Source organism: Felis catus, chromosome B2 (assembly GCF_018350175.1).
Source record: "Felis catus isolate Fca126 chromosome B2, F.catus_Fca126_mat1.0, whole genome shotgun sequence".
Taxonomy (NCBI): domain Eukaryota; kingdom Metazoa; phylum Chordata; class Mammalia; order Carnivora; family Felidae; genus Felis; species Felis catus.
Window position 1 is genome coordinate 176507 of NC_058372.1, and position 8728 is coordinate 185234.

At 43.4% G+C, this 8728-nt stretch overlaps 1 protein-coding gene across 3 annotated transcripts in view; it reads right to left on the reverse strand.

The window, feature by feature from the left end:
• Positions 1-7566, reverse strand: part of LOC101084270 (tripartite motif-containing protein 26-like) — a 38030-nt gene extending 30464 nt beyond the window's left edge. For all 3 annotated transcript variants that reach the window (XM_045057007.1, XR_006597459.1, XR_006597460.1), the window contains exons 1-2: positions 7507-7566; positions 6022-6443 (exon numbers count right to left, since the gene is read on the reverse strand). The gene's annotated coding sequence lies outside the window, so the exon portion shown is untranslated. The remainder of the gene's footprint in view (positions 1-6021; positions 6444-7506) is intronic.
• Between the last annotated feature and the right edge of the window lie 1162 nt (positions 7567-8728).

Below are 8728 nucleotides of genomic sequence, written 5' to 3' on the forward strand. Positions count from 1 at the left end.
AATCAACATACAGAAATCTGTTGCATTTTTATACACCAATAATGAAGCAGCAGAAAGAGAAATCAAGGAACCAATCCATTTACAATTGCACCAAAAAACATAATATACCTAGGAATAAACCTAACCAAAGATGTAAAAGACCTGTACTCTCAAAACTATAAAGCATTTATTAAAGAAATTGAAGAAAACAGAAAGAAATGGAAAAGCATTCCAGACTCATGGATTGGAAGAACAAATACTGTTAAAATATCTATACTACCCAAAGCAATCTACATATTCAATGCAATTCCCATCAAGATAAAACCAGCATTCTTCACAGAGCTAAAACAAACAATCCTAAAATTTGTATGGAACCAGAAAAGACCTCGAATAGCCAAAGCAATCTTGAAAAAGAAAACCATGGGGGCACCTGGGTGGCTCAGTCGGTTAAGCATCCAACTTTGGCTCGGGTCACGATCTCACAGTCCGTGAGTTCAAGCCCCGTGTCGGGCTCTGGGCTGATGGCTCAGAGCCTGGAGCCTGCTTCTGATTCTGTGTCTCCTTCTCTCTCTGCCCCTCCCCCATTCATGCTCTGTCTCTCTCTGTCTCAAAAATAAATAAAAAACGTTAAAAAAAATTAAAAAAAATAAAACTTAAGGAAGCTTAAAAAAAAAAAAAAGAAAAGAAAAGAAAGAAAACCATAGCTGGAAGCATCACAATTCCAGACTTCAAGATGTATTACAAAGGTGTATTCATCAAGATAGTATGGTACTGGCACAAAATCAGACACTTAGATCAAGAATATCCAATGGAATAAAGACAGTCTTCAGCAATCGGTGTTGGGAAAGCTGGACAGCAGAAGAATGAACCTGGACCACTTTCTTACACCATACACAAAAATAAACTCAAAATGATGAAAGACCTAAACATAAGACAGGAAGCCATCAAAATCCTAGAAGAAAGAGCAAGCAAAAATCTCTTTGGCCTTGGCCACAGCAATTCTAACTAGACATTGTCTCCAGAGACAAGGGAAACAAAAGCAAAAATGAACTATCGAGATAAAAACTTCTGCACAGAGAAGGAAACAATCAGCAAAACTAAAAGACAAATGACAGATGGGAGAAGATATTTGCACATGACATATCAGATAAAAGGTTAGTATCCAAAATCTATAAACAACTTATTAAACTTAATAACCAAAAAAAAAAAACCCCAAATAATCCAGTTAAGAAATGGGCAAAAGACTTTAACAGACACTTTTCCAAAGAAGACATTCAGATGGCAAACAGACACATAAAAAGATGCTCAACATCACTCATCATCAGGGAAATAAAAATCAAAACCACAATGAGATACCACCACACCTGTCAGAATGGCTAAAATTCACAACTCAGGAAACAACGGATGTTAGTGAAGATGCAGAGAAAGGGGAACCTCTTGCACTGTTGGGAATGCAAACTGGTGCGGCTGCTCTGGAAAACAGTATGGAGTTTTGTCGGAAAACTAAAAATAGAACTACCCCACAACCCAGCAATTGCACTACTAGATATTTATCCAAGGGATGCAAATATCCTGCTTCGAAGGGGCACATGCACCCCAATGTTTATAGCAGCACTACCAACAATAGTCACGTTATGAATAGAGCCCAAATGTCCATTGACTAATGAATCAACTGAAGAAGGTGTGTGTGTGTGTGTGTGTACACACACACACACACACACACACACACACACACACAGGAATCATATATACTCAGCCATAAAAAAGAATGAAATCTTGCCATTTGCAGTGACATGGATGGAGCTAGAGTGTATTATGCTAAGTGAAATAAGTCAGGCATAGAAAGACAAATACCAAGTGATTTTACTATGTGGAATTTAAGAAACAAAATTGATGAACATAGGGGAAGGGTGGGGAAGGACAGGGAAAGATACCATAAGAGATTCTTAAAGATGGAAAACAAACTGAGGGACGATGGAGGGAGGTGGATGGGGGATGGGCTAGATGGATGATGGACATTAAGGAGGGCACTTACTGGGAGGAGCACCGGGTGTTATATGTAAGTGATGAACCCCTGGGCTCTACTCTTGAAACCAATACTATACTATAAGTTAACTAACTAGAATTTAAAGAAAAATTTAAACAAAGAAACTGATTTGTGAACCCAAAGGTGAAAAGGGAATTCTCCTTTTCATTCAATTAGAGTGGATGAGATACTATACAACCCAGCCCCCACCCCATCTGGCCAGGGAAAGCAGACTGAGAAGCTCACACAAGCAGAGGACAACTTTATTCCTGCAGATCCTCATATCATTGCTGTGGGTGCTGCCTTTCTGACACTTGGGATGCAGTCTTGGACGTTCCTAACACCTGCTTTTCTACAGACTACTCATCAGGGTTAGCGCTCCTTTAGTTACTAGTCATGCAATGTCCTCTTGCCCTACTTCCTCAGGGTTTCAGAGTAGTCTGTAATATGCCAAGAGTGGATTAAATAAACCTCAGCACAATGTGAGCTACTGGTACGATCATGAAGTAGCCCCCGTGAAGAACCCACTAAGATCACATTGCATACCTGTTTAAAGCTGGGTAGTCCTTGAGGGAGGATAATATCCAGGGCCCTGTGTCTTTCTTAGGAACCATGCAGATAGAGCCCACAGAGATGTTGCACAATGTAGACAGGCTAGACGGTTAGCCTTATAGCCTCCAATCAGAAAGAAAAAGTGCCCCACCCTCCTGATTAACCTGACTAACCTCTTTGGATATTAGAGGTAAAACATCCCATGAATCTGCACCAAATGCCTAGCAAGCAACATTTGAACAGGACCCTGGTGACAAAAAGCTTTGGAGGTGCCCAAGCTGCTGTAAAACAAGGCTGCCATTGGGGTCCCTGTCTCCTTCAGCAGATTAAAAAAAAAAAATTTAATGTTTATTTATTCTTGAGAGAGAGACAGAGAGAGACAGAGTGTGAGTGGGGGAGGGTCAGAGAGAGAAGGAGACACAGAATCTGAAGCAGGCTCCAGGCTCTGAGCTGTCAGCACAGAGCCTGACGCAGGGCTCAAACTCACAAACTGTGAGATCGTGACCTGAGCTGAAGTCGGACACCTAACCGACTGAGTCACCCAGGTGCCCCCCACTTCAGGAGATTTTATTAAAATTTGTCTTAAAAAATTTTAGTAGCGGGGCGCCTGGGTGGGGCAGTCGGTTAAGCGTCCGACTTCAGCCAGGTCACGATCTCGCGATCCGTGAGTTCGAGCCCCGCGTCGGGCTCTGGGCTGATGGCTCAGAGCCTGGAGCCTGTTTCCGATTCTGTGTCTCCCTCTCTCTCTGCCCCTCGCCCGTTCATGCTCTGTCTCTCTCTGTCCCAAAAATAAATAAACGTTGAAAAAAAAAATTAAAAAAAAAAAATTTTAGTAGCAAGGCAGTCACATGATTCTACAAACAGTAAAAAGTTTTACAGATACTTCTGCCCTAATGTTATGTATGTATCCCTGGAGGAAAGAAATTCACAAGTTGCAAAACGTCCACAGAAATAATAGGGTTTATAGTGGAAAATAGTGTTTTGGCAGCCAACTCAAAATCTACACACCTCTGTGACCACAATACCAACAAAATGATAACAATTCCCAGCACAGTTTGGGAAAGACGTGTTAAACTCCTAATAATAAAGATTATAACATGAAATAAAGGGCTTTGCTGATATAAAAGGCAAAAGTAAAGTTCTCTTGAGAGTATGAGGGAAGAAGGAAGCTGCTGGTTCATGGAGACAGGCAGAGGGACATTACCACTTGTGTTTCAGGACAGGGGCATCTGGGTGGTTCAATGGTTTAAGTGACTCTTGTCTCAGCTGAGGTGTTATCTCAGGGTGAGCCAGCCTCTGTCCCCAGAGTGAAGCCTCCTTTAAAAAAACAGCTCTTTGGGGCGCCTGGGTGGCTCCATCGGTTGAGCAGCCGACTTCGGCTCAGGTCACGATCTCGCGGTCCGTGAGTTCGAGCCCCACATCGGGCTCTGTGCTGACCACTCAGAGCCTGGAGCCTGCTTCGGATTCTGTGTCTCCCTCTCTCTGACCCTCCCCTGTTCATGCTCTGTCTCTCCCTGTCTCAAAAATAAATAAAACGTTAAAAAAATTAAAAAAAAAAAACAGCTCTGGGATAAGCAGTTGAGGTTTTGCCAGTGATGGTAGGCTCTGGCTCACCGCCTTGTGCTTGTTTCTGTTTGGCTTAAAAAAGACATCTGGGTTCATTTTGCTGTCCTGCTACCTTCTCTCCTTAAGAAGCAGCTTAGAGAGCTCCAAACACAACCTCACCCCAGAAGTGCAGTCTGCCCAGCAGCAGTCACTTCTTCCAGTGCACACACGTCCTGTGCACATTTCCCGTGGAAGACAGCAGGGAGAGCTCCTGGGGGGCAGCCTAATGAAGACTTCCTGCTGCACTTTTGAGGGCCCGCACAGACTCAGTTGTGGCTGCTCTCATGCAGGAAGGGTCTGCAGCAGCATATTAATACTCTCATTCCCAAAAAAGGTGCATGATGATTGGGGGGGGGGGGGGGGACGTAGTAAGCATTTCAAAATGGAGGATGTATCAGGGCTCCTGGGTGGCTCAGTCGGCTAAGCGTCTGACTTCAGCTCGGGTCATGATCTCACAGTTCATGAGTTGGAGCCCCACGTCAGGCTCTGTGCTGACAGCTCAGAGCCTGGAGCCTGCTTCAGATTCTGTCTCCTTTCTCCCTGCCCCTCCTCTGCTCATGCTCTGTGCCTGTCTCTCTCTCTCAAAACTAAATAAACATTTAAAAACTTTTTAAACAGGGACTGTGTCCAAAAAGAGTGAGGAGGATGGAGGAGGGGTGAACAGCATCACACACAGCCCTGTTCTTCCGTGGCCGGCTCTGTTCAGTTGTGTTTGGTACTTTGCTGAGCTGGGACGCTTGCGTGTGGCACAGTGCGGCTTCCATACTTTGCTGACACTCCCCTACTTATTCATTTGCTGTAAGGAACACTCACTGCCTCAGTAGGGACAGGAAAGTGTCCTGCCCCTACTCCTGTCCACCATTTGTGCAGTTCACTTCTCGTCCTCAGACACATAGCAACTTTCTTTAGTTTCTTGTGTATCTTCTAGTTTATGAGAATATCAATAGAGTCTTTGTTCCATCCTCTTTTTTAATACAAAGGTAGCCTATCATACACTGTTCCTCATCTTGCTGCTTTCACTTAGGAATGTACTTGGAGATCTTACCAAAAGTACACAGAGAACTGCACTGAGATTAGTTTTTCATTGAATAGGATTCCATTGTGTGAATACATAAATGGGGGACAGGTCCAAAACTGATGGGACACATGGGTACATGTGCCAGGATACATGTGGGATAATGTTTATAGCAGTGTTGACCATAATAGCAAAAAGATGGGGGGACAGACCAAATTCCAGGAACAGTAGAATGAAGAAGAAAAAAATGCAAATTGTTCATATCTGAAATACTACACAGCAATGAAAATGAAGGCATCAAACCTAAATGCATCAAGATGGTGAATCTCAAAAACAAAGACAAGTCACAGAAGAACACGTGCAGGGGGATTTCCAAGTACAGAAAGTTCACAAACAGGCAAAACCAGACAAGGTACTATTTAGAGTTACAAACATGTATAAAAAAGAAGCATAAAGAAAAACCAAGGAATGATGATCACACAAGTGCAGATTGATCCTTATGTCTGGGGGAGACCACGAGTGAAATACTACTTAGGGACACACAGTGAAAGGTACTGGGAATGTCTGATTTCTTAAATGAGAGATGAATGCCAGAGCCTACTTTGTTACCTTACCATTAACGCTTTAAAACCTATAACGTATTATGTATACTCTTGAACACATGGTATATTTCACAGTTTTTAACAGACTGAGAGGAAAGGAAATGCAGAGAGCAGGTACAGACAAGATTTTCAAGTTATAAGGAACAGACACGAGAGAAGGGCTGGCTGAGGAAAAATGACTGAAAAACTTAGATATCAAGGAATGTTTCTCTTAACGGGAGATATTATATGTTTATGCTCACGAGTTAGTGAAAAGGTAGAAAATGCTGGAGCAGGAGATGGGATATTTGTGGATGCAGAATCTCAGAAAACAGAGGGGATGGGATCCAGCCTTGTCTGTGGTGGTGTCTCCCAAGATGGCTCCAGCCTTGTCTGTGTGGTGTTTCCCAGGATGGCACAATAGACACAGAGGTTCTGCTGCAGGAGAAGTTGCTGGAACTTCCCAGAAATCCACCGTCTTGGGTGCAGGAGAAAGCCGTTCACACCAGGAACACTCCAATATAAAGCCACCCAAGCGGGGTGCCAAGAAGCTGCTGGTGGCTGTGTGTTGCTGACCATCATGCATTGCAGACACTGGATGTTAGGGAAGTTTCTGGTGCTTTGGGAGCTGGTGCTGGGAAAGCCAGATGCCAGCTGCAGGAGCCTGGCATGGAGCACACCAGAGCTAGGAAGCAAAAATCATTTTCTTCCTTCAAACACAGAATAAATAAACTGGTTTCTCCAACAAATTAATAGTGTGAAACTAAAGGATTATTATAGGTAAAAAGAACATTAAAAGACATGATAATAAAATGCCATATATTGTCAAAGGATAATTTTCAAAAAGTTAAAAACAATGGTCCTATACAAATATAAACTGAGCATGTATCAAAGTTATATTAACATGGGGACCAGTAAAAAAACTATTCCAAACACATTTCAAAAATCAGAGCACACGTGCACATTGAGTGCACGTATTTTATATCTCTACTGAACAATATTCATTGGCATTGCTACTGACCAAGAATCACTTGCATCTACGTCACTTTCCATGAGCTAACATCTGCCCAGAGAGAGTCCTCCAAAAATCCTGCCATGGTAAGTCCAACAGGGCTGTGCTAGAGAATTAGATCGTTGCTTTGTGGGCCTGTTGGAAAATGCTCCAGTGTTGCTCAGAAAGCATACACAGTCATCATTTTGCCCATTTCCAAGTTTGGGATTTTTTTCCTTTATAGTGTGGCCCTTATTTGCATCTGGATTGAGACACCTTAATTGTAAAAAGACATCTTTGAGAAAATCAGGAGGTGTGAATATAGTCTGGGTGCTAAAAGCTATTATGAAAATATTGATTACGTGAATACTTTTACTTGGTGAGATGGTGGCATTTTGGTGATGTAAGCAAATGAAATCCCCGTGGTTAAAAGAGCTAACTTTTAGCTTTTTCTAAGCTTTTTTAGATAGCTTTTTCTAGCTTTTTAAGATAGTCATTTATTCTGGTCCTGATGCAAAGGCATCCTTCGTATGAAAGATTTAGACAAATGCTTTGCATCTTTACCAATGGAAACCTCATATTTTCAAGGACTTTTGTTTGGAGGCCTCTTTGCAAGCACTCTAATATTCTTAAAGCCTTCAGATTTCCAGATGCCACATTTAAACTCAATATATTTATACTGTGCAAAGTCAGTTTTAGAGGGGACCCCCTAGTTCTTCCTGAGGTTAAACCTGGGTTGCTCCAGGAACATACTTACAACATTCTGTTGCTTAAGATTCTCATTTCAGGGGTGCATGGGTGGCTCTTTCAGTTAAACTTCCGACTCTTGATTTCAGCTCAGGTCATAATCTCAGGGTCTTGAGTTCAAGCCCTGATATGGGCTCTGTGCTGGGTATAAAGCCTACTTAAAAAAAAAAAAAAAAAAGATTCTCATTTCAAATGGAAGTAATTATACTACACCCTTTGGCCTCCCAACACTCACCGTTCCAGAAGTTTTATATGTACTATCTTATTTAATCTTCACAGCAGCTCTGTGAATTACCATCTCTATTTTGCAGAGAAAGAGCCTGTGGCACATAGTTTGAGCAACTCTCCAAAGTCACACCAAAAGTAGCTGAGAGTAGGATTCAAGCGCATGTAGAGCCAAACAGAGACTTGACTCCAAAGTCAGACATCTAATCAGCCGCATTTACTGCACTGGACTCCATCTGGTGTGAGCACCGGACCAGAGACCTGGAAGAAGGAATTTTGGCTGTGTTCCGAGAAAGGCGGGAGGCCAGTAAGTCTGAACATGCAGCAGCCAGAGAGGATAGTACTACCCTATGCTGCTACAAATCCATCTCTAACCACAAAACAAGGCCTGGAGTCAGCATTTCCACTGCTGTAACTCAGACCTGAGAAGGTATGGTGTGCTGAAGTGCGTGACCAATACTGCAGCCAGGCCGGTTGACACAGCTTCAGAAAGCTTCCAGAAACGCCCAAGCAGAGATCATTCATTCAACATACATTTGCTGAGTGGCAGGCAGGTGCCCGGAAGGAGGCAGGGAACGTGTCCACTCTCATGGGACGCACAAGCCGGGCGGGCAGAGACACCGACAGGAGAGTAAGATGCTTTCCAATGCTGACACGTGCATGAAGACAGTGACAGAATGAAGGCCGGTCTAAGACGCCACCCGAGCCGCTAACAAGAAGAGGGCGGCTGTGTGAGGGGCAGGGGCAGAGTGTTTCAGGCCAGACGGGTTGAAGCGCAGGGACAGAGACAGAAGTGGCTCAGAGAGATAAGTAGGGTCTTCCTGCGTCTCTAAGTGGGCAGGGAAGGTATTATATAATTTGAAGCCGGGCAGGGGACCTCTATGGCTACAGAATGGCCTCTGAGTGGGGCAAGGGTCAGGGAGAGGACACACCAGTAGCACGGAATCACTTAAGGAGCATTTTACGTACGCTTTCTCCCACAACACCCACCACAAGACCAGGTGGCA